The 22,715-nt window shown below is 37.7% G+C and overlaps 1 protein-coding gene across 2 annotated transcripts in view; it reads left to right on the top strand.

Annotated features, from left to right (window-relative positions):
* Nucleotides 1-22,715, top strand: part of SEMA3E (semaphorin 3E) — a 192,347-nt gene that overhangs the window by 74,320 nt on the left and 95,312 nt on the right. The window lies entirely within an intron of this gene.

Raw genomic sequence — 22,715 nt, 5'->3', positions numbered from 1 at the left:
CTATCATCAGTGATGGCAGAATGAGAAGAAATGGCCTAGTGGATAGAGTATGGACCTGAGAGTCACAAAGACCTGGGTTCTAATCCTGACTCTGGCACTTGTCTGCTGTTTGACTTTGGGCAAGTTACTTAACTTCTCTGTTCCTCAGTTACCTCATCTGTAAAATGGGAATTAAGACTGTGGCCCCATGTGGGACATGGACTGTGTCGATCCTATTTTGTATCTACCCTAGTGCTTAGTACAATACTTCTTACATTGTAAGTGCTTAACAAATACCATTTGAAAAAAAAGGGCTGAAACTGCAAACATATTGGCCTGTAGGAGTCTAGATCCATTTGAAGAATTTCCTAACTGACATTTGTTGAACGTTTGAAAGGATTATCGAGGAGTTGTGTCACTATTCCTTCCCTCAAAACAGGATCTATTCTCAATCTGGGACACATGGAAAGTAAGCTCTGACTGCCAAGATAGTGGATGGACTAGACCATAGAAAGATTAGGTACATCTAAAGAGGTAGACTGAACATTAGGAAGTGACTTTACCTGGCAAATAATAAGTAACAAAAAGCTATCCGAGCTATCCCTTCTTGACCCCAGAAAGAGACATCTAACATGGCCCAATGTAACATTTTACTGGCCAGGTAAAGGCACTTCCTAATGGCATTCTCCATCAGGTGTAATTTTCCAAAATAGCATATTAAATCTAGTGTTCTCACTCTCCCTGATTGTTGGAAGATTCATGGTCTTCTTGTTAGGAAGCTATGTCTCCACAGGGATCAGTACTTTGTCATTAGTGAAAGTTGCAGAAAGATCCTGCACCTCAGCTATTTTAATGACAATAATGAAGACCCAAGACAGGAATACACCCCTTGGAGGTCTATTAATCCAGCCCTCCGACTCTCAGGAGTCACTCCACCTAAGCCATCCTGTAAGCAGCTCACAGAGCTACAGGAAAGGGGCTGTCACATTTCCTCTATCAACTTTAAACTCGATGCTTTCTGGGCCGTTCTCCAACAGTTGAGGTCATATTTAATGCTAATCTAGTCTTCCATGGTGTGGGCCATCTCAGCCAATTGGGTGACATCTACAAATTTTAGGCCATTATCTAAGTCACTAAGGAAAATGTCAAGTAGCACCCCTCCCTCTGTCAATTTCTGAAAAACATTTCCTGATTCAGCCTATTTCTTTATGTCAGCGAGACTTTCCAGTGAAAGAAGTAAGTTGCTCTGATTGCCTTTTTTTATTTCAATTCTGTCCTAAACAAGTTTAGAAGGGGATTCCAATATGATTAAATATGTTTGGAGAACATACTTGCTTGAAAATACCACATTTGTTAATGGAGCAGTGTAATTCCAGATGGATGAGAGATAAAGAGAAGAGATTTCCCATGGATTCCATATCCCCTATGTCCCATGAACCTCACCTTGGGTGATGATCAGTGATCAGTGAGGAGTAGCAGTACTCCAGCTTCCTGAGGTTTTTCAGAGAGAGTGAGATGAACTGTTCTCATGTGATTCACGCTGGTTTCCCTAAGCACCCTCCTTCTTCACCAGCTCCACGCTTCCTCCCTGTCCTTTCCAGATTTCAGAAAGCCCAGGTGGTCCTCACAATTTCTGCTCCTCCATAAGGATGTAGTTTTGCAGACTGTTGCTCTTCAGGCATCTATTTTTACCTGAATGTCTCTCCCACTCCACCCTGACTTTTATCAACTCCTTCCCCTCAGAGTTTCCTTCAGCAGTATTAGTTAAAGGGCTCTGAGTTTCCTCAGTTACCTCTTCCTTGACTTTGAATATCAACTCTCCTGGTAAATTCTGTATATTTCTTACACAAGTTTGGGTCAGACTACTATCCTAAAGACGATTTAAATATGATTACATCGTGAAGTATCACAATTTTATTAAAGCATTGGCAAAGTCCCTGCCACAAAATGCATGATCTCAGAGGGCACTTAATTGCTTTTTGTTTCCAAATTAAAATTAAGCCTGTTTTAAATGGGCCACGCTGCATAACCTAAGCAAATCCCTAACTGTCCTTTCAGGTGCCTCAAAATCCAGGGCAGGCCAAATGGACAGTAAAGAGCCTTTTCATGAGAACAAAGATTCCTTTCAAGAGAGCCTTGGGCTCATAGCCAGACTGCACTTTGAAGGTTTTTAATAGGAAATGGCAAGTTCTGAACAGTTTTGTGGGGTCTCTTTGGAAGGCCACCAGGAAAAAGGAATATTTGAGCAATATGTAAAATGGTGAAATCCCAAGCCTGCATACCCTAGGGGATAAAATTATTATTTCACAAGGAAGTCCCAAGTTATAGCCTTAGTTAAACAAGATTGTCTGCTGAAATGCTGTTGATCCCAAGTCTGTCCACCATATCTGTGTCCATGTCAGACTGCCTAAGAAATATTTCCTTCTGATAATAAAGATGATGATAAGAAGAAGAAGAAAAAGAAGGAGAAGAAGAAGAAGAAATAATATTTAGTGCTTCCTACTATGTGCTAAGCACAGGGGTAGAAACAAGAGAATCAGATGAGACACAGTCCCTGTCCCACGTGAGGCTCACAGTCTAACAGGGAGGGAAAACTGAAGAGAAATGTGTTTGCAGGGTTTTGAGAAGCAGCAGGGTCTAATGGATAGCTGACGTGGATATAACATTAATAAATTAAATTAGGTCCCTGTCCCACATGTGGCTCATAATGTAGTAAGATCAGGATCTTCAGATGGGAAAACAAGGTTCACTATTAATAGGAAATGTGCAAAGAAGTTTGACTACTGAATAAATAATTTTTCCATGCTTCCTGCTTCATACATCTCCCTTCTTCAGTCTGTACTATATTCTTGCTGCTTGGATCATCTTTCTAAAGTACTATTGTACAGCTCTCTCTACTCCTCAGAAAACTCCAATGCCTATCCGTTTCCCTCCCTATCAAATACAAATTCTTGAACATTGACTTCAAGGCTTTCCAACAACATTCCCCAACTCACAGTTCTTATCTGCTACTCTCCACCATACACTATTCACTCTACCCAATCTATTCTTCTTTCTTTACTGCACTCTCAGCTCTCCCACTTCCAATTCTTTGCTCCGCCTGGAATTCCATCTTTTTTTTTAATAGTACTTCTTAAGGGCTTACCATTTGCTAAGCTCTGTACTAACTGTTGGAGTAGATATAAAATAATCAAGTTATATACAATCCCTGACAAAAGTGGTTCTCAGTCTAAGTAGAAGAGAGTGGGATTTAATCTCCATTTTACAGATAAGGAAACTGAGGCATGGAGAAGTTCGGAAACTTTCTCAAGGTTATGTAGCAGACAAATGGTGAACCTGTGATTAGAACCCATGTCCTCTGCCTCACAGGCCTGTGCTGTTTTCACTAGGTCATGGTGCTTCCTTAAGCATGCTGCTTTCCTGCTCCTTCTCTCTTCAGATCCTCCAGACCATGGCTCTTCATACCTTTAAAGCCCTCCTGGGTAAATTTTCTACAGACTAACTATCATGGCATCCCAACAGCCCTGACATCCATATTTATCCAGATTTTGATATATATGGGTGTGATAGACCTGTACCTGCTACAGAGGAAATAACTAGCTTCGGGAGTAGTTCTTTTGGCATTATTAGTGAACAATACTCAACATTATGTGGTAGGGCAGGATCACCAAAAATGAAGTTGTTTCCATCAGCTGTCCAGCACTAAGCCAAGGTTGCAGCAACCCAAGTCCACTGGGTGGGACAGGTGAGAAGAAGGGACAACAACTCTATACCAAAGCAGATGCTTTATGCAAAATTGAAAGTGGGCACATACAAGCTGAAAGAGCAAAAGAAATTATTTAAATCCTAATCAAACACAGTCTTGGTGTAACAGTATGTTGTTTGGCAAGGTTTGCAGCTGACAGACCACCCAAAGTGGGTTACAGTCATGAGAAGGGTGGGGGTGTATCATTTTCCATTATGGATTCCAGGTATGTTTTTTGAAGAATCCGTGGATTTACTTTTCTCTTCATTCACAATTCAGTTCAAGGTTCAATTTTAATTTTCCTATCAACTTGAAAACCAGTTGGTTTTCACCTTCAATGAAGTCAGCTGAATTTTCAAAGGTGAACAATCTTGCCTTGATTCTGTAACTCCACTGACAGCTCAGCTAAAACAAGACTCAAATCTTGTTGGACTCAAATCTACACAGTAATACTGAGGCCATCTTTATAACACAGGCAGTTCTCTTCAGAACAGCAGATTCAGAATCCTTCCACCTTAGCCCTCTAAATTGCAAAAGTGGATGTCACTGCCTACACTATGATCAAATGTAAATAATGGGGACTGCTGTAATGATTTAGTACTGGATTAGAATCACTGGAAACCGTCCTCCCTTTCCTTCCTTTCTTCTCTTCCACTGTAGCTAGATTTACAACAAGGGTTTACCTCCCCAAACTGCCCAGTGCTGTTGTGACCATTAACTGTACAAGTGTTTTGATGTGGTTTGGAATGAAGGATAATGTACAAGTGTAAAATAATATAAAGAGTCTAAGCACTTTCAGACTTGAACTGTAGAACAAATAACATATCCCCCTAGCAAATTTGCTCCATTGTACAGAAACCCCCAGTGCACGGTAGATTTAGTGAAGGAATTTTAATTGGCATTGTGATATCCTCCAGCCGAGCTGGCTTTAGTCAATAAAATGGCTAGTTCTCTGCAATGTGAAATCTGTTAAGTAGAGATTAGCTCAGAAGTTGTTATCTAGTCAATTTATTTTTATTAAAAATCACAAGTTCTTTGTTCCCAACAATCAAAGCTTATTTGGATTTTAGTTCTATTATCAGATTTTTTTTACTTTGTACATTCATCAACAGACAAAAGAAACAACACGGTGCTTTTGAACCCCAAACCCCATTTATCAAGCTGACAGATTGGCTTCTTCACAAAATCATATAGATTCCATCAATAGCATATGCAAAGGTGAATTTGAACCCAATTATTCATGCCACTTTAAGATATTTGATTAATGAGATGCAGCTTTGCTTTATTAGTTTTCTTATATTCTTCATATCTTATTCTTGACACTTGTTAACTGGTTCTTTTATGAACATTCCTTTTTTTCAGTAATGTACAATGGGTCTTAATCAGATTCAGCACCAACATTTTTGTTTACAAACCTACCATGGTCCTTTTTATTCCAAAACATAATTCCCTTTAACCAGCACCCATTTACTCTATTACCCATTGAATCAGGCTTTGGCTTTTTTTTTAAGCTTTCATTCAAAAACATTTTTTCAGACCTCCATAAGATACTTAAAACAAATCATTAAGGCCTTGCTGCAGCATATTGGAAATGTCTCTGAGCAGGTGGAAGATGTGCTCTGATTTACTGTTCTGTTCAATATTGGCCATCCTATTCATTTTTTATATACTTTTAAATTTGGGGACTGAGGTAAAGATTGCAATTTCAGATTTCATAATTATTTATACTAATGATGTGGTGTGTTTTTTCCATCCATAATCATTTTCTGGGAATTCAATAAAGAATTTATTGAATGTGCCATTCATAATAGTATTTCTAGGAAGAAAGACACACTTAGCCAGGTACCCAAAAATTACTTGTCAAATTGACAAATACATGTTTTTTGAGAGCCATACATTTTTAAACCCTTAAGTTTCTGTGATGATTGTACCCAAAATAAGACTGCTGTGGTGTAATTTTCAATTTCAGTAATTTAAAAGATAATGAAATACCAGTTAGGATCAGGGGAAAATAATGTTAGCCTTGTTTGCTGTGTATTGCTAGAACTTAGTCTGCAAGGCTAGCTTAAGATGTTATGGTTCAGTATTGGCTGAATTTTTTTACATGTCCCATCTTTTAATCCTGAGTATTTCAAAAAAATGTCTGGATGTTGCGGAAGGCATCATCAAATTATTCTCGTTCCATTTCAAGTTGGGCAGGTGTAATGATGCTCTGCTTCTTAGCCCCATAGTGACTGGAATTTAGACACTAGGGCACCTAATCTACTTTGTTCCTATCAGTCAGTCAATTAATCAATCGATCAGTTGTAATTACTATGTTCAGAGCTTGGGAGGACACAGTACAATAGAGTTGGTAAACATGTTCCCTTCCCACAATAAGCTTACAGTCCAGAGGGGAAGACAGACATTAAAATACATTATGGATATGTATATTAGTGCTGTGAGTCTGATAGGTGGGGTGAATTCAAGTGCTTAAAGGGTACAAATCCAAGTGCATATACAACCAGAAGGAAGAGGGAGTAGGAGTAATAAGGGCTTAGTCTGGGAAGGCTGGTTGGGGGAGATGTGATTTTAATAAGGTTTTGAAGGTGGGGTGATTGGTGGTCTGTTGTATATGAAGGGGGAAAGAATTCCAGGCCAGAGGGAAGATGTGGGCAAGGGGCTGGTGGTGAGATAGACAAGGATGAGGTATGGTGATTAGGTTGGTGCTAGAAGATGGAAGAATGAAGGCTGGGTTGTAGTAGGAAATCAGTAGGAAATCTGAATCAATATCAGCAGTATTTATTTGGTACTTCCTGGGAATGGAGCACTGCACTAAAGACTTAAGAGCATGCAACAGAAGTAATAGTCCATGCCTTTAAGGAATTTATAATCTAATGAGATGCACATAAATCTAGTGGTATTTCAGGGGGCAGCCAACAGGGAGAGCCAAGAATTAATCAGGAAATGGTCTTGGAACACAGTCAAATTTGATACCATGATAGCACCATGGATTGGGAAAGGGAGAATTACATTGAAGCTGGAATTCTTTTAGAAATGTCTTTTAATTTTGGTAGCAGGTAGCAGAAAACAAGTATCTTTCAGTAGGTGTATCCCATTTGGGTCTGACGTTGTGCGATATTATAGTTGATTTGATGTCTTGGACTTCTATAATAATGGGTAGCGGAGGTGGTGAGTTGTTAGGGTCTGTTTATTCCTGCCCTTAACTTTTGCCCTTCCTAATACTTAGAACAGTGCTTGGCACATAATAAATGCTCAACAAATACCATCATCATTAATACCGCAGGGGAAGGCACCCGTCCCAGCTCTTGAAACTCATCCTGCTGAATCAGTGGGATTAAATTTTGCCTGCTGGACAACTGGCCCTGTATCTACTGACTGAGGAGATTCTGTTGGAAAATGCTACGATGGTTACTTGCCGTTGCCTGTGGAAGTTTATATTCCAGCAAAGCAGAGGCCAAGGATGAACTCTAAAGGGAAAAAAAAAACAATTTATACCTAATCTATTGCAGGTTAAATAATGATTAGACTAAAGTAATCTCAGGAGGCATAACTAATTGGGTGACGGGAAGGTGGGGTGTGTGTCCAGCTGCATCTGTATTGCATTTATAATACACTAAGTTATATTCATTACTTCCTACTACTGTATAACTACTAGGGACCATATTTCAATGAAGTTTTTCTTGCCAGTTCTAAAGGAATTAACTAGAAAGTGTTTCTGCTAACCTGATACTAAGTGATTTTTACGGTAATTACATCTAATTTAATTCCCTTTCTCACCCTTCTTTCGTCTGCACTACAGTTCTGCTTTGATTTCCAGTCAAAACAACTGCCAAATTAATTAAGATATAAAAGTTAGAGTTCTCCATTACGTGGACAGTTCCTCATACTGGACAAACTGTCCTGACGGGTGGCAGTATGAATTAATTCATTAGTACTTATGCACATTGTTCACTTTAAAGAAATTCCTAGGGGAAGGGACTAGCTCTGTGAGTTGTTGTTCTTCTCCCTTTCAAGAACTAACCCTCTGTCCATGCGCCCATTTGGGGAACAGCACAGAAAGAACTTTCAGGAGCTCTCATTTGATCCAAAGGGTATTTTTGCTCTGCTTAGGCTATGAACAAATACAGTCCTGAAATGTCCTTGTTTTCTTCTTTTTGTAGTTCTTTCATGTGACTTAACATATCCATTAGTCTTTTTAGTTTTGATACACGTGTCATAAAGGTAGTGATGGATTGGTATCAGCCTGCTCAATACTCCATATTCTGGGCATCCTTAATAATCAGTCTGATTATCTTATATTTTTCCCACTGCTTAGCACATAAGTGTTCAAATGAATGCTGTAACTAATAAATGCTTAATAAACTTGAAATCTTTTCATTCATTCATTAATTCAATCGTATTTATTGAGCACTTACTGTGTGCAGAGCACTGTACTGAGCGTTTAGGAAGTACAAGTTAGCAACATATAGAGACGGTCCCTACCCAACCACGGGCTCACAGTCTAGAAGGGGGAGATAGACAACAATACAAAAGATATAGACAGGTGTCAAAGTCGTCAGAACAAATTGAAGTGCCCTAATATAAAATCCATCTTTTAGGATCTGGAATCCAATAACAGGTAGCTACTGGCATTACAATCTAATTCTCCTACTTGTCCAACTTCTTCCTCTGCCCCAAGATTCTGATACCACTCTTCACTTCAGGTAGTTTCATCTCATGTTTCTGCACTGGAATCATGCCCCTGTCATTGTTCTTTGTGAAACTCAGGTTTTGACTGAGTATTAAGGAGTAATATTCAGCAGGATGTGTAGTTGCTCAGCAATGCACAAGTGTGTTCATTTGAGATATGGGGGGAGTGAAGGCCAAAGACTGAGTCCTATCTCTTCAGGATTTGCAAAGGAATGCAAGTATTTACATCTGAAAGGGCTCCCTAAGAGCAAGCTCTACTCCATGTGATGCTCCAAATTCATCAAAGGTAGACACAGAAACTCTTCCTTATGTATCAGTTAAAGAACAAACAGCTAGACAACAAACTGATAGTCAATTTGTATGATTAAATTTTATGCAGTGTGTGTCGGTGTTCTATATTTTGGAAACATACCACTTTTAATTTTTGCATTTACTACAATATGAAAGGTTGTGCTCATAAAAATAAAAGCGTTGGTGAAATTTATAAATTTAACATTGCTAGAAAATAAATGCAGAGGCAGAAAATTGTTAAATTATGCTGTAGGTCACATAATTTCAGTTGTGAATATATTGCTTTTTGTTGAATAAATGTGTTTTTATTATAGAAAATAAATATTTACTAACAGTGTTAGCAAATAAAAAAGTGGTATCGGAATTTTGTTTTGAGAGTGTGATTCATGAGCAGGTTTATTATATATGTGTAATTTTTGAACAATTGACTCAAATACCCAGAATTGCCTGATTAGCTGTACGGTACATATGATCAAATCCACTGGACAGTTTATTCAATTTCCTTTCTACTTGACCAATCTGGAAAATGCCAAAGGAAAGCACTCAAAGCAGCAAAGCTATCCAGTTCTTTACTATGTTGTTGGGCACGTGAAATGGAAAGTCTGATTCTTCCTTCTGCTCTGGAAAAACACCTGTCAAAAGCCTTCCTGGGTCCCGTTGGCAGAAAAACATCTCTCCAACGCTCTTCCAGATTATCTCACGGAGCTAGCACTTACTAGATGCCGGGAGCTCAACATCTTTGAGCTGATTGGAAAAGAGTGCAGAGAAGGGTAAAAAAGGATGGAGGGAAGCTTGCTCAGAAGATTAAAGGTCAGATATGGAAAATGACTTCTAATTTGAGGTGAAAATACACCTTGAAATTATTCCCACTGAACCTTAGGAAATGGAAATGAATTAAATTAATCTATTCCAAGTTTACAAATTATATGAGGAATATATTAGTCTTCACAGACTATAAAACGTGGTCATCTTGGGATTTTTTTATTCCTAGGTTTTATCAGAGTGGCTCTCAGTGACCTCATTTTTTTCTCATAGTTCATAATGAACTGCAGAGATAGAAGTGGTTTGCATTTGGAAATATTCATTGCCAGGATCCAATCTATGTACTCAAGGCTTTGCTCAGTGTTTGGCACATAATGCTAACCAAATTTAACAATTATGATCTAAACAAATTTAGCAATTATGATGATTCAGCTATCTTCCCCATTTTGGGGAAGAGAAGATTAAGGAATATAACCATTCCCACCTTGGCAATGCCCTCTTTCAATCAGGAGAGCAACCTGGTCCCTTTCCTCAGGGTTTAAACACCTTCCTGTGGTTTAAATAGTTACCTCTTTAATAATAAGTCTTTTCATTGCCATTTGAAAGTCTCCTTTCCCTCCCTCCTCTACTTTACGTTCCAAGGAAGGCCGTTTTTCTGACTTCAAATACTGCCCAACTACTAAAAGCCCTTAAATCAGGTTATAGTATGCATCTTGAATACCTCTCATCTAATCTCAATCCTTCTCCACCAGGAGGGTCTAGTAAAGACACGCAAGGAATCTCATTTTTAAAAACATTTACCTTCCCTTCAAACATCCTTATGACATATTTTTAAACACTGTTTCAAGGTGCATAAAAAAATTTAAACTTGGTCATTCATATCCCCAGATTTCTTAGGATAAAACAATTAATGCTTACTAGGATACAGAATATCTATATTATGAATTATATCCTTTTGGGGGTTTTACACGTTTCACATAGTTGTCCTGTACTGTAATAAGTAACAAATTGAATTGTTCTTGGAAGATAACCACATTGTTAATTCATAAAAAATGATTTTTTTACATGACTATCCACTGTATTTGTCAGTGAATCTACTTTTCTTATTGTATGTTTGGCCATGGGCCCACTTTGCTTTCCCACTAGCTTCTGGAGGTCTGGAATCATATCTTTTGTTTCCATTGTGTGTTTTCAATTGCTTTTCAGAGTGCTTTGCACAATGACACAATAAATGTTATTGAGGATATGGATGTTGATGAGATCAAATTAACAATGTAATTGTCAAATCTCCAGCTCATTTTACACACATTAACCTACTTCAAATGGAAATAGAGAAATAGTACATTCGGACTGTGTTCACCCAGAAGAAATGAAGTGGAACTTCTGTAATTTGGATTACCTAGATGAATTAGAATAAGGGTTTGTTTTTTGTTGCTGTTGTTCATTTGTTTCCTCAAAAATAAGTTCTTTGTCAAGCTATCCCATCACTGAAGCGAGTTAGTATAGATCAGTGCCAGTTTTATGTTGCTCCAGAGATTAAGAACTAATGTTTCAAGTGAAGTGCTCAGGAAGTACCACTTATTGATTCTTACATTTTACACATTACTTTCTTCATTTTTTCTCCACCAGAAATATTTTTATGATTTTCAGAAGATCAGATCCACTTCTAAAAGTCAGTGTCAGTTCCTGAGTGGATTATATGAATATATTTTATGTAAATTATCCACTCTACAGTATTCGTATGTTGTACGTTCAGAGTACGTGGGCATGTCCCAACTGGAAGGAGCCCTGATTTAAAACCAAAACTCTTCCTAATAATACCAAAAAAAGTGTAAGCACATATAGCTTACAACAAATAATGCTAATGCACTGGCATTTTAAAAGTGATCTATTTTTTATATTTGCCAAGAATTCAGAATTGTTACTGTTTGGGTATGCTTTACAAAACGTGGGCTCTTTATTTTTGCTATGAAGCAAAATAATCAGTACGGGTATTTGGAGCCTAATTTTGATTGTTTAAAGTTCTGAGTAAATAGTTTATTATAATTATTGTGAATGATTGTCAGAAAAGGGAGTGGTGATGTAAATTCTATAACAAATTTTAAATAGGAAAATAAATATTCATGGTGATACGGATTAGAAGTAAAGCCCAACAATAGACACATCAATATTTCAGGTATCTTTATCCCAAACTATTGTGCGAAAGAATGCCCGTCCATTCACTGTGGATTTAAAATTACAGCAATATTCCTAAATTCCAATGCTCCCAGGACTCCACTTTCAATTTCAAGGGTGGATAAATTCAATTCCAGAGTATTTCTGGGTCATCTATTGTTTTTGTACTCCATTGTTTAGGGTTTTGAGCAATGAGGCAGCAAGTAAGTCCCTTTGTCTAGGACAGAAAAGCATTAACAAAGCAAGCAGTGTTTGCATAATTAAAGTAAAATGACCTGGAGCCTATGATCTAGAATATAAAACAACAGTAAAGACCTCATCAGTGGATTTTTCCAAATTAGAGTGCTGAAGGTCTTTGCAGGTGTCACCCATATTTACACATAGAAACAAACTACATTTGAGGGGTGATTTTTTTTCAATCTTTTACTTCAAATTCTAGAAAATCTGTGACATAGTAATATGAAATCAGGTACAAGGCAATATGATTAGCAGATGCAGGGAATACGAAGAGAAAAAATTGAAATGAAGAGAATCAAGCTAAAAAAATGGGGAAAGATATGAGAAGCAACATGGCCTAGTGGATAGAGCATGGACCTGGACATCAGAAGGACCTGCATTAAAATCCTGGCTCCACAACATGCCTGGTGGGTGACTTCAGGGCAAATTATTTAACATCTCTATACTTCAGTTACCTCATCTGTAAAATGGGGATTAAGACTGTGAGCCCTGTGTGGGACAGGGATTGTGTCAGACCTGATTAGCCTGTATCTACTCCAGTGTTTAGGACAGTGCCTGGCACATAGAAAGCATATAACAAATACCATAAAAGAAAAAAAGAAAGAAAAAAAAAGAGAACTTATGGGGCAGAAGGGAGAAAGTGACAGGCTATAAAAAGTCAGAATATTGTGATGACTGTTTTGATAAATCAACCAGTGGTGCAGAGCACTGTACTAAACATTTGGAAAAGTACAAGTTGATAGAAATGTTTCCTGTCCACAAGGAGTTCCTGAGTTCAAGCACCACTCTCTGTCCCTGTGTCCTATTGTGAGTCTTTGCAGAACAATGCCTGGAGACTAAGCTTGCTGGGAGCCAACAGCAGGGCTCTAGCTTTTCTTTCTGAAGTTCCTACTTGGATGTTACTATGGGAGATCCAAAGTTTAAATTGTAAACCTTAGAGATGAGAGTTAAAGAATCTGTTCTACCAGGCAGCCCCTGACAGTCAAATATAATCACACATCAGGACACACTTTGAAAAAGTGAATCAGTAGGATTTCAACCAAATGGATTTCAGTAACTTCATGCTAAAGTGTTTTAAAAAAAGACACTATTGTACAGGTATATCTGATTGGATGAGATGAAAATGAGGTGGTGAATGTTGGAGCTGCAGAACAGATAATTCTTTTCTAAGACATTTGCTCTGCCTTAGGCAGACCCAGGTGCATGCTGAATTATAGCCCCAAAATACATGTTAGTAGCAAATTCTCTTAAAGCTAATAAGTGGTTGTTACTGCTGTCAAATGCAGGCAGAATATGTGACTTTTTGCAATCTGCTGTTAGTTTTGCCTTGGGCAGACATGACTGGATGCTTCCAGATTTCCCCTATTCATGAATGATTCCCTGGTACTTTTAGTAAACACATTTGTTGTTTCTGGTGAAAGAGATCTCACTTAGTAACTTACTAATGTGATACAGAATACGAGTTTGTATCTGGTTGGCCTGTGAAAATTAAGAGTCATGAATTGCTTCTTTTACTTCTCAGGATTTATTTATTTGTAGACAGAATTTGTGTAGTTAAAGAGGATGCCAATTTTTCAAATGATGAGAATGGTGCCAAATTCTCATTTTGAGTACAAAAAACAAATTTGGGGATGGAGCTTTGTCGAGGCAAGACATTTGGGGTGAGGTTTATTGGGGCTAGAGGATCAAAAAGTTAAGGAGATAGGAGGAAAGGGAGTAAAAGGGGGAAAGGAATGGGAGATTGAGAAGAGAACGGAAGAACACTAATGCACTTTGTTTTAAGCTTTGTGCGATTTATAATTACCAAATGACCACTGCAAATTCTCTAATATAGATTTTCCTTCTCTCTAACCTGAACTTACATTACTTCTGTCAAGATCAGCAGTGTCAAATCAAATGAGTAAAATGATTTTAACATTTTGGTGGTCTCAGTGCTAATTTTTATGAAGTCATAAAGCTTACAAATATGTATTCTAATTGTTCAAATAGCATCTGCTTTTAACTGGCCTCCAAGTTATTTAACCTAGATTAAGAAATTTTTGAGAAGTGAAATTCAAATACAGACTTTTAAAAAAGGGACTCGAACCCCTTTATACCAGCTATGCAAAGCCAAAGTGAAAAAGACTGCTAATTTGCCCAAATGTAGTCGTTTTCCTTATATCATTCACATTTCTCTGTGAATTACCCAATTTTAGTTGGGGAAATCTAGCCTTCTTAATTTTGAGGATATCTTTGAAGTTGAACATGATGTTTTTAAGTGTAACTTTCCATTTTAGAGCATATGCCAATAAGATTCATATGGGAACACACTAGCTATTCTTTAAGTCTGTAAGGGAGATTTACAGTCACATTGTAAAAGTCAGAAAAACTAACATTTTTACATTCCTCAGCTTGAGTAAAAGTTCTCCTAAAAAATCGGAAAGGCTGTTTTGTAGGAAAGAGTGTGTCTTCATGCAGTATTCTAATTCTAATAGGTAGAAAACAACTGATGTACTTTAACACAAGCCTTCAAAAGACCACTCATTTCTCTGTTCGGTAAAAAAAAAAAAAAAAGCATGTAGCATTTATTCAGCCCTTCTGTACTTTATCTGAGAGAATCTTTACAAACCTGTGTTTTTTAAACAATTTTCTAAAGGTGCACCCTAATTCACTTTAGCTCTTACTCTTTCTCCTTTTAAACAATAAAGAGGACTTGAGGTATATCTTCAGAGACAGCCAGATTTATTGTGGTACAGTGACCTCAATAATAATCAGTGTTTTCTGGTTATTTAATTTATTTGTATTTATTCTTGGATATGAATATGGAGGAGGAACCTTTGTATTTGAGCTAATCTGTATCTATTACCATCCAATCATTGTTTCAGTATTCACAACAACAACATTCACTGGAGTGTTATGTTACTGGGTTTTGCATTTAAGGTTTTGTGGGAAGTTAAAGGTAGGGAAGCAGTGTGACTTAGTGGACAGACCATGGACCTGAGAGTCAGAAGGACCTGGGTTCTAAGATATATGTTGTATAATGGAGGTTGCAGATTTGATTCTTACCAAGATTTGCTATCAGTTCTTGAATAGAGTTCAAAAATGAGAAAGCTGTGAAGGGGTTAGCCACCCATCACAAGGCAGGAAATATCTGACTAATTGAATTGAGAAATCACAGCATGAAACTTTATTAAAACCTTCATAAACAAAGAGGGAGGTAAAACTGGCTGGCCAGTCAGACATGAATGCCAATTCATTAAAATATGTTCTCAGGTATAAAGAAATGGTTCACTCTACCGTAATGTAAGCATCATAATTGATGAGGTTCCTTCCTCTTCACATTTCTGGAAATAAAACCTCTACTATTCCCCCAGGTCCAGGGTAATCAAGTAAAAAGAAAACACTGAACATTTTTATTTTGTTTTTTCATGTAGAAATTAGAAGAGATTCATATAAATACAGAGAGGAATTTTGCCTAAAACCTTTTTTTTAAAGAAAGGTATTGAAGTGTACAGCAATAAGCAATAGTGACCATCTGTTCGTTTTATCTTTTTTCTTGGTTCCATGGGGAAAGAAAGTTTTCCATCAGACACCATTTACCTAGCCAAGGGATTAAAACAGGACTTGGTTCATTGGTTTAGAAACATAAATATGGTTTATGTTTTCACTGAAATATTTGCAATATTTTGTTATTCATACAAGCAGAAATATTATTTCTATTGTATTTCATATCTTTTTCACAAATTAAGGACAAATGAACAAATTAGGACAGAATCATTTACATATTCATTAATTCAGTTGTATTTATTGAGCACTTACTATGTGCAGAGCACTGTACCAAGCACTTGGGAAATTACAGTACAGCAATAAAGAGAGACAATCCCTGCCCATAGTGAGCTGATCTTCTAGGGTGGGGTGGGAGACAGACATCAATACAAGTAAACAGATATCAATATAAATAAATAAAATTACAGATATATACACAAGTATATACATAGTATGTTTACTGGTTATTTGACTCCTTCTCCACAGATCATAAAGTATTATCGGAATATAAAGGTAGAAGAGGTTTTACCTGCAATGGATAGAAGATCTCTTTATATTTTCTGAATCCCTTAAGGAATTAAGTTTTAGAAATGAGATCCGTAGGAGTAGGTCAGAGATATCTAAAGACCCCAGGGATCATCTAACCCTTTCCAGGGGATTACTAGTTTTCAGCAATAAAGTTGCACAGCTGGCAACCTAAATGAGAAGTTTCTGGGCCCTTACAACTAATAGGACATCCTCTGTCTTTAAATATTTCCAAGTCATAACATAAATATATTATGCTAGGTGATAGATTGCGTATAATTCTCCTGTGACATCTGATAATTTTTGCATTCTGTACAATATAAGTATTTATTTAAATGCTTATATCTAAATCATCAATAGAACATAGTGAAGTGACTTGTATGGTCTTATAGATTTGGAATCAAAGATTGTCTATCATACTTCTAAAGTGTATTCCTTGATTTTTTAACGTTATCAGGCAAGGGTACCCTTGGTGTCATATCAGGGCAAGTCACCATGTCAGCATTCTAGTCTGGGGAGTTCAAAGAATGAAATTACTTGCTTGTCAAAGCAGTAGTTGCATTCTTGAACCACCCATCCCAACTTCATGGGAATGTTGAATCCTTCAAGCCGATGATTCCTGCTATTTTTTATGGAACTCTAGCTAGAAGTTGTGGCCAGGTGCAATTGTGCAATCCAGCCTAACCCTAAGGATGGTCCTGACTTCAGATAACTAGTGCCTTGCTTTTGTTGCATGGGAATATGCCCTGTGCTGAGCCTTTAGATTTTACCATGGTTTTCTGGTCTTACTTGTATTACCTCACTAAAATAAAGAGGTGAAATGAAATCCTACAATTTTCAAAAATAAAATCACACACCATACATCCTTCTTGGATTTTTCCTGTTTATCTTCTCAAGTACTAGTTCCAGGAGGCATCCCTGCCTTCATTGGGGGCATCTTTGATGATAAAATGCAACTGTCAACACAGCAATTGTGAAAACAAATCTATATTCGTAAAAGTTGCAATGGATGGATACATTTGCCCATAGATGTGCTATCTTAAACTTCCTATGTAATGGATTGGCCCAGAGTTGTAGAGAAACCACACTTTTTTTTGGAAATTTGACTGAACAATTTAGGTTTTCTATACACATATATGTGCATTTGAGACCACAGTCAAAATATTGTGTAAGATTGCTAGTACCTGTATGGTCACAGATTCAAACCTCATAAAGCGGTAATAAATTTGACAATGTGGAATGCCAATACACATACTGATGTTTCTCTTCCTCTCTCTTCCCTCTCCACTGTCTCTCCATTTCTTCCTTCTTCTTTTTCTCTCTTCCTCTCTCTCTCAATAAAAAACAATAAGCAAGAGGTAAATCTCCAATGGATGTCAAGTCTTGGAGTCATTTTTTTTCTTATCATTTTTACTATGTGCCAGGCACTATTCTAAGCACTGAGGTAAACACAAGCTAATTAGATTGGACATAGTCTACGTCCCACATGGGACTCACAATCTTAATCCCATTTTACAGATGAGGAAATTGAGGCACAGAGAAGCTGTGATGTCCAAGGTCACACAGCAGACAAGTTGAAGAGTCAGAATTAGAACTCAGTTCCTTCTCACTCCCAGTTCCATGATCTGTCCACTAGCATTTATGGAATGGGAAAGGATTACAGTGTCACAGAGTTTCCATTTTTTTATGATATTTGTTACATGTTCACTGTGTGCCACGCATGTTCTAAGTGCTGAGATAGATAATCAGGTTAGACACAGTCCACGTCCTACATGGGGCTCACAGTCTTAATCCTCATTTTATAGATGAGTTAACTGAGGCACAGAGAGGTTAAGTGATCTTAAATCGCCTGTAGCCTACTGTCATGCTAGAGTTCAAAACTGGGAACTTTGAGAGAAGCCGCATGGCCCAATGGAAAAAGCATGGGCCTGACTAAGAGTATCTGGCTTCTAATCCTGGCTCTGCCACTTGCATGCTGCGTGACCTGCTTCCATTTCGTGAATTATAAAATGGGAATTCAGTTAACTGTTCTCCTTCTCCTCTAGACTGTGAACTCATGTGGAACAGGGATAGCATCTGACCTGATTAACTCATAGCTACCATAGTGTTTAGTCCTGTGTTTGGCACATAGTAAGTGCTTAACAAATGCCACAATTATGATTACAGGAAGGAGAATTAACTGTTGTAAACTACTAAGGGACCATTTAGTGCATGCTGTTTGGCTGCAATACACTCATTTTCTGATAGGATGAGAACTCCTTCCAAAGTGCTTCAATTACAGGAATAAACGTACAGGAATACATTTTAAATATGGAAGAAGGCATGCAGCATGCCTAATAAACACAAGAGAAGGACTAGCACATTAATCAATTAATAGTATTTGCTGAGTGATTACTGTGTGTGGAGCATTATAATAAGAGTTTGGGCGTATAGACTGGAGTAAGAAGTGAGGCCTAGTAGAAAGAGCACGAGCTGGGAGTTCAAGGACCTTAGTTCTAATCCCAACTCTGCCATTTATTTGTTGGGTGACCTTAGGCAAGTCATTTAACTTATCTGTGCCTCATCGGTAAAATGGGGATTAAGACTGTGATCTCCATGTAGAACATGGTGTGCATCCAACACGCTTATCTTGTATTCACCCCAGCACTTAATATAGTGCCTGGCACACAATATGCACTTACCAAATACCACAAAAAATAAAATAGTTGTTATCCCTGACCTCAAGAAACTTAAAATGTAGTAATGAAAGAGACCGACTTCACAATAAATTATAGGGAAGGAAAACAACTGAGTATATTTTATGTGGACGTAACTGCAGCTGGGATAGGGTGAGTACTTATAAAGGAGTATGGAGTCAAGTGCAGGGGTGAAGCTCAGTGAAGCCGCTACTGGAGTTATTCTGGCTGCACCTGTTCTATCTGTATAGGACTGTCTCGTGCACAGTTTGTGCTACTATCCTCTTTTGCTTTCATAGTACAAGGAAAACGTTGAGAAAACTCTGGTAAAGTCTCAAATTCTCTTTCTGATGACTAAATGTAAGGAGTATACAGAAATATACGTTTCCCGCTGTGATTCTTTAATATATCATCACTTTGAGGGCTGGGTGCAGGTCAGGGAGGGGGTGAATAAAATTGCTAATGCATTCGCTCATTTTTAGGGACAAGATTCCTTGTGACTACTCATGGCAGGAGAAGAAAATGTTCCTCCTGTTCCCAATTTTATATGGAATTTTTCCAGTTAAGGGCACTAACCTTGTCAGAGAGATCCAAGGATTTTTAAGATCAGATTTTGACTTGATGATGGATGGCTGAAAGCAATCATTTGCTCTGAAAAAAGTTAGCTGGGGGCTGGGACCCAAAAGTGTTGGGTTCGGGGTGAGGGATGTTTGTCCATTTTATTCTTGCTCTCCATCTTGGCATGAACTCAGCCTGTTGGCTGGCAATTTATTGAGGAAACTATAGATTTATTAAGGAAAACTTAAATTTCAAGCAAACTTAAGTTTTATTATTTAAGCTTCATTAATGTAGTGCTTATCTAGAATTGGCTGAAACATTGAAGGCTTTTTGGTGTTTCCAAAATACATTTTTTTGTTTGCTTTGTTTTGATTATTTTTGTGTGTGTCTCTCTTGTTCTAAATCTGAAAGAGAGATGTGACATTTAGTATCTTATTTATCCCTCCAGAAGTGAAAATTTTGGATTAGCTCAATTGTTTGGAGATTTTCAACATTCCTGTCAAGCCTGTCTGCCCACTTAGCAGTGCTATAATCTAAGCCACAATTTCCAGATTTGTTAATGAATATGCCATAGGGAACCCAATTAAAGACTTACTAAAAGTCAGGATATAGTCTGTCAGTCACCGTCATCTAATTTACTAGTCTTTCCACTTATAGAGGGAAATTATATTAATCCAACAGGATTTGTTTCTCACAAATCCATGCTGGTTTTAACCTGTTACTCTATGACGAACTAATTTAAAATCGGCATAGTCAAAAGAATGATTTTGGCACCTTCAAAGTGCTGTTGTGTTTTCTTTTAATGCATTTCCAATATATTTGGTATTTTGACTTGATTTAATCCTAAAATGGCTCCTAGCAAACCTACCAACCTGCAGAACACACTTCTTATTCTTTAGGCATTAGTGTGGTGGCAGTGGTGATTTTGTAGTTGGGTATTTCTTTTTTTAGTAGTGATATTTGTTGGGGTGAACAATTCATGAGTAATTTTTACTATAGTTGTTTAGCACTTTGGCTGCCCTTTGTGTCCAAGGATGATGAGCAGCACTGTTAATATACATATGAATGAGAGAACAAGCAGAAAAATCCTTGCCTACATTTATAATTGTATCCAACACTACATTCATGATATTGTTTGGAAAAATGATGATGAAAATAATGCCAAGTAACATCTTTGAAGCATTCCTTTGAGGTCTCTCATGAGTTTGTAACACATTTAGTGTGCCAGGGTTGAAGCTACAAATTTTAAAAAACGTGTCTGGAAACCATTTCTTTGTTTTACAAGACTACATTGTGTGGGTTGAGAAGAGACTGTGTTTTTACAGAATTTATGAGGTCAAGAGAGGGGATTGCAGAAGACTGTTTAGCCATAATAGTAATAATAACGATGGCATTTGTTAAAGCGCTTACTATGTGCCAGAGACCATTCTAAGAGCTGGTGGGGTGGTGGGGGGATACAAGGTGATCAGGTTGTCCCACGTGGGGCTCACAGTTTTAATCCCCATTTTACAAATGAGGTAACTGAGGCCCAGGAAGTTCAGTGAATTGCCCAAACAGCTGACAAGTTGGGGAGCCAGGATTAGAACCCATGACCTCTAGCTCCCAAGCCTGTGCTTTTTCCACTAAGCCACTCTGCTTCTCTAATGAAATAATGAAATAGTGCTACATAAAGCCAGGAACCTGTCTTTAAATTCAAAGCTTAGGTTCTCTCCAAGAAATTAAAAACAAAAAACAATAACAAAGGGAAGATGCTGAATTAAAAGATAAACTTTAAGATTAACAGTGACAGACATTCAATGGATTTTTGCCTAGAAGTCTGATTCTCAGGTTGCATCTTTAAAGACAAAATGAAATAGAAAGTGAGGCCATTATCCAAATATAGGAAATTAATACTTTTTAATTTGCTGAATTATCTATAATTGATGAGATTTTCAAGATAATTGCTGAACACTTTATTTTAAGACAAGTAAACTGGCTAATTTTATGTGATGCTGTGTGAGCTCAGTATATCTTTTCTATACTTGCAACACTATTTTTTTGGCATGACTTCTTTAAGGTTTATCAGGGTTGCTGTGTTACAATAACAATGTATATACAGAAATTTTGGAGGCAGCTCAGAGACAAGAGTTGATTTGCAGGCGGGGAAGAAAGGGGTTTTAGATTGATGCCTAGGGTCAGGGGAGACTGGCATCCTACAGCCTCATGGTATCGTGGAACGCTTTGCTGTAGGACAGGGGAACTGAGTGGACATCATGTAAGATTCAGTAGGAGTGGAATCAGACACCAGCAGCAGTAGCCATCATCTTAAAATCTGGCATTCTCTTTTCAGGAAAAATCACAATTTAGGCTGCACATTTTGAAATGTGGCATTATTCTAGTTTTACTACTTGATTTACATTAAAATCCAACTCCTGCCATTGTCAAAAAGACAAATTCCTATAGACTAAATTATTTTGTCTGGCCTTAAAATATGGTCCATATATTTTCCAAGGGGAAGGTTGCAGTTGTGCTTGACCAGCCCAATTTCCCCTGACCATCCAGGGGTTACCCTTCCTCGGGAAGGGCAAAGCCAGGTATAATATTTTTTCAGGCAAAGGTTTCTGGGGTTTTCAATTTAAAGTATTTTTTCTTTTAGAAACTTATCTCATGGTGTCACATAATAGTAACATTTCTTAAGTGTTTTATTCTGCTAGGGTAGACACAAGATTATGAGAGCAGATATAGTTCCTCTCTCAAGTTGTAGTCATTAACAGTGAGAAAACCAAAGCTCAGAGAGGTTGAGACTCTCCCCATGTTACCAGTAGCGGAGCTAAGACTTGCATCTTGACTCCCAACCCCATGCTCCTTTCAGTGGATCACATCAAGTTGCTTCTTTACTGTCAGTCTGCCTCTTAACTCTCAGTAAATTGGGGCAGTGGGAACGAGCAGTAGCAACAGCAGCCAGGCAGCTGTTTCTTCTGTTGCTGCAGTTCCCATCTTCTCCCCAGAGTTTGCACTTTTCCAGGCATCAGAGCCACTTCTTACTGGGATTCTGGTGGAAACAAGAGTGGCAAAGCAATTTAAGTGGTAATAAGCAAGAGCAGTTTCCTTTCTCAGCTGTTCTCCTTCTCATGGTGGTACCCAGAGTACTCTATCTTCAGAGAAGCTCAACAAGAAGCTGCTTGACAATGGAATTCCAAAGCAACTTTAACCAGCAGAACACCTGGACACCCATGATACTTTGAAGTGTCTCCTGAAGTACATGTACAAGGGAGTTGAAACTCTAGAAAAATTCAGCTGCATAGACTACCAGTAGAAATTAGTCTTGATGAGGTCAGAAATTTGTCTAAGGAAAAAAACCTTACAGGGATTCACAGGAAAGTCATGAGGTCATATATATAGCATTGTCTATCATGATCAGTCCTGGAGTATCATCTAATCCAATTTATCAAAGTTAATATATGAGAAAATTCAGCAGTCAAAAAAGAACAATTTTGCATTTTTGTGAAACCTGGTTTCAGAAAAATATGACAGAGTTCAATAATTCAAGTGGATAAACAAATTTGTAGTGA

This window comes from Tachyglossus aculeatus (assembly GCF_015852505.1).
Source record: "Tachyglossus aculeatus isolate mTacAcu1 chromosome 12 unlocalized genomic scaffold, mTacAcu1.pri SUPER_6_unloc_1, whole genome shotgun sequence".
NCBI classification, from domain to species: Eukaryota; Metazoa; Chordata; class Mammalia; order Monotremata; family Tachyglossidae; genus Tachyglossus; species Tachyglossus aculeatus.
The sequence above is the reverse complement of the archived record's forward strand: the minus strand, read 5'-3'. Positions and strand labels throughout refer to the sequence as shown.